Source organism: Rutidosis leptorrhynchoides, chromosome 7, assembly GCF_046630445.1.
Source record: "Rutidosis leptorrhynchoides isolate AG116_Rl617_1_P2 chromosome 7, CSIRO_AGI_Rlap_v1, whole genome shotgun sequence".
NCBI lineage: Eukaryota > Viridiplantae > Streptophyta > Magnoliopsida > Asterales > Asteraceae > Rutidosis > Rutidosis leptorrhynchoides.
Genome location: NC_092339.1, coordinates 104,762,609 through 104,766,953, shown reverse-complemented (window position 1 = coordinate 104,766,953; position 4,345 = coordinate 104,762,609). Strand labels below are relative to the sequence as shown.

The 4,345-nt window shown below is 33.5% G+C and overlaps 1 non-coding gene across 1 annotated transcript; it reads left to right on the top strand.

Annotated features, from left to right (window-relative positions):
- Window positions 1–2,225: 2,225 nt before the first annotated feature.
- LOC139860727 (small nucleolar RNA R71) lies at window positions 2,226–2,332 on the top strand. The gene has a single exon (XR_011763351.1). It is a non-coding gene; the product is annotated as a small nucleolar RNA R71 (small nucleolar RNA).
- Window positions 2,333–4,345: the final 2,013 nt, after the last annotated feature.

The following is a 4,345-nucleotide window of genomic DNA, read 5'->3' as shown; positions in this document are numbered from 1 at the left end:
TGACTTAGTCTTCAACTTACGATGAATTTTAGAAATCATTTTTTTTAAACTTAATGAAATAAAGTAAATTTTGTTTTTTTAAAATCACACAAAAATTAAATTTAAAAATGCATATAAATTTCATATAAAACCTATAAAACAAAAAAATTCAGAATAGGGGAGAAAACTAGTTCTTTAGTGTCGGCTAGTGGAAAAGACCAATCGGATTCCATTCTCGGAACTACACGAGAACAGAACAACTAACTCTAAACAGTATTTTCTTCTTAAAATATTTGAATCTCCCCACACTTAGGTAGTTGTGGTGTTGAATTTGTGATTAACTTCATTGTCAATTTCTTTTGGACCATAATCAACTTGCATATCTGTGACTTTTGCTTTAAGCCATTGGTCGGATTCCTGTGTAATATCCACAAATTCAACTAGTTTCGCCTTTTCTTTAGGCGAAAGATTGGATACTAACCGGTTACATAACTTAAAGTTCCCCTGGGTTCTAGCATCACGAATCCGTTTAATAAGTTTCTTCATTGAACTATTAATAACGGGGTCATTTAATTTCGCATCAACAACGGGGTTCTTTGTTATCAGGTCATCATTAGGTGTTACTTCATCTTCCCCACACTTAGGCGTTTTATTATTGCTAAGCACTACCGTTGGAGTTGATAAAACAATATGCTTCTCATCGATCGTTTTTATCGGTTCAACGGTTTTAGTTGGTGGAGATTTAGACTTTCGACTCACAAAGGTGATCGATTTTTCACCATCACTAAGTGTCATTCTACCCTTTCTTACATCAAATAACGCTCTGGTGGATGCTAAGAATGGTCGACCTAAAATTAGAGGAATGTTTGAGTCCTCTTCTATGTTAATGACAATAAATTCGACTAGAAAGGTTAAATTACCTACTTGAACGGGTAGGTTGTCAGGAATTCCAACTGGGTGCCTAATGGTTTGATCAAAGAGTCGAACACTCATTTTTTTTGGACTTAACTCACCTACTCCTAATCTTTTATATAATGAAAGAGGCATAACACTCACACTCGCACCTAAATCTGCTAGTGCATCATACATGACACAATCACTAAGTAGACAAGGAACAATAAATTCACCCGGATCACCCAACCTGGGTGGAACTTTTGGTGGAACTGTCTTTACCTGGTTTATCTTTACGGTTTTTGTTTCTTGTACTTTCTTATTCTTCTTCTTCTTTCCAGAGGTATCACAAACTTTATTACCTATTACTTGCTCATACTCAACTCCTTTTCTTGGAAACGGAATGGGTGGTCTGTATGGTGCCACCACTGGCTTTACATACTCGGGTGGTGGTGGTGTTGTTGTAACTTCTTCATCGTTACTCACATCGAAAACCTTCCCATCTTCTGATTCTGGTTTTTCAGAATTCGTTGACACCATGTTAACGTTTTCATTCTGAGGATTTACTTCAGTATTACTTGGTAGCTTTCCTTGTCCCCTCTCACTTATCATGCTAGCAAGAGTACCTACGTGTTTTTCTAGATTTAAAATGGAAGCTTGTTGAGTTCTTAATGACTGATCAAACCTCTCATTTGTTTGGGTTTGAGATGTTATAAATTGTGTTTGAGATTCCATTAGCTTTGCCATCATTTTCCAGATTTGGCTTTTTCTCTTCGGTTTGTTGTGGTGGTTTATACAAGCTAGGTTTTTGTTGATTGAAAGTGTTGTTTTGAGTTGGTTGGTTATTCGGACCTTGTTGGTTGTACGAGTTATTGTTAGGTCCATTTGGATTGTAAAGAATGTTTTGATTTCGATTGAAGTTTGGCCTTATCGGTTGATAATTATTTTGATAATTATTTCCCGGCCTTTGGTTCATGTAGGAAACATTCTCACATTGTTCCATCGTTTGCTCAATGTGACAATCTTTCATTAAGTGTGGTCCACCGCATTGCTCACAACTGATTCGTATTGCTTGAATATCTTTATTCATCTTTTCCATTCGTCTCTCGAAAGAATCTATTTTTGCGGAAACAGAATCAAAGTCATGGCTAGAATCGGCTCTAGCCGCTTTAGATGATCTAACGATGTTTTTTTCTTGATGCCACTCATGTGAGTGGGAAGCAGTGTTATCAATAATTTTGTAAGCTTCGGTTGCGGTTTTCTTCATAATGGAACCACCAGCTGCTATGTGGATGTCTTTTCGTGTAGCAACGTCGACACCTTGGTAGAATATTTGTACTATTTGATAAGTGTCTAAACCATGTTGAGGACATCCTCTCAACAATTTTCCAAATCTTGTCCACGCTTCATATAAAGTTTCATTTCGCTTCTGCACGAACGTAACAATTTCTCCTTGAAGTCTCACGGTTTTAGATGCCGGAAAGAATTGTTTAAGAAAATTTTCAACTAAGACATCCCATGTATCAATCGCCCCTTCAGGTAACGATTCTAACCAATCTTTGGCTTCTCCCTTTAAAGTCCAGGGAAATAACATGAGATAGATCTGTTCATCCTCAACTTCTCTGATTTTAAATAGAGTACATATCCTATTAAAGGTTCGAAGATGTTCGTTTAGATCTTCTTTTGGCGTACCACTATATTGCCATTGATTAGTTACCATGTGTAGGATTTGTCCCTTGATTTCATAATCTGGCGCATTAATATATGGCTTAATAATGGCGTGACCTTGGCCCGTGCGTGTGGCTCTCATTCGGTCTTCCATACTTAGAGGTTCCGTTACTTCCATAATTGAATTTGTTGAATCTGAATCACTAGAGGATTCTGATTTAATGGTTTCTTCCTTGACAATCTCTGGATGAGTGATTTGTGGTTCAGGAGGAATGATTAGTGGTTCAGGATCTCTGAATTGTTCTTGAATATCCTCCGGGTTCTCAATTGTGAGGTCGGGTTCAAAAAATTGATTATCAGGATTTTGAGTTGGAGTACTTGGTCGACTAAATGATGATTCTAAAGAAAAATCAACGGCGACAATATTGGCTAGATGTCTTGATCGAGTTACAGGTGGTGAACGTTTTGCTCGGTGCATTCACTGAATATCCTATTAGTTATAAAAGATAAAAATTATATAAGTTATCAAATTAATAGACTTTTCTGATTTTGCCCACGTTTCGAATAGCCAATAGATGCAGCAGGTAGCCATGACCCTTTAAATCGGAAGCCCACAACTCGCCACTAACAAATCCAACTATTAATACGAACCAGAAAATTTTGGATGTCTATCAATTTAACCGCTTAAAATAATTTTTCGTTTTGAAATTTTAGAGAAGAAATAGAAAATTCTATGTCCTAAAAACTAGAGCGTCGAGAAATAAGAAAGAAAAAGAGTGCGTCGTAAAACGTCGAAAAATAAAAGGTTGAAAAATAAACGTCGAAACTTAAACGTCTAAAAACTAAATCTAAAAAGTTGCGTCTAAAGGTATTAAAACTTAAAATCAATTCTAAATTCAAAACGGCAATTACTTAAAAAGGCACTAAAATCTAAAAACTGCGCCGCAAAATTCTAAAGCGCCTAAATCTTAATTCTAAAGAAAAAAACACTTAAGGGATTTTACGGCAAAACCTAAAAATCTAGAAATATAAAATAACTACGACAAAAACTAGACTTAAAACTAAATACGAATGATAAATATACAAATTACGAAATTAACGATTAAAAAGATACAAAAAGTAAAAATAAAACTTAAGGTTATAAAAATACAATTTTTATAAAAATATTATTTTTATATTATTATTTTATAAAAGTATTAATCTATATAATTAATAATAAAATTAAAACTTAAATATAAATAATATAAATTAAAACTAAAAACTAATTAAATTAAACCCTAATAATAATTATTATTATAAAATCTAACCCTAAAATCGTAATTAATGCTAGGGTTTCAGCTGTCAGGTACGCTCATGCGGTCGCATGAGATTAATGCTCTTCAGCCATGCGATCGCATGGCCCAGAATTTCCGGATCTGATTGTTGGGCTGCTACAGTACCAGGCCCAATAGTCTTTTTATTGTTTTGAGCTTTGAATTAGAACCGGCCCAGTTACAGTTTTTTATAATAATCTGATTTTATTTTTATAAAATAATAGATAGATAATTTATATAAAATAAAAATATATTTTAAAAACTTAAAATAAAAATACTTATTAATTTATAAATAGAAATCTTAAAAATAAATAAATAAATATATAAATATTTTTATATTTTATTTTAATTTTTTAACACTTATTATAAATACAAAATATTTTACAAAATAAGAAATAATATATTTTTACAAAAATATAGCGTTTTTTTACCGAGTCCCCGGCAGCGGCGCCAAAAACTTGATGTTATGCGAGGTGTATACGAAATACTATTAT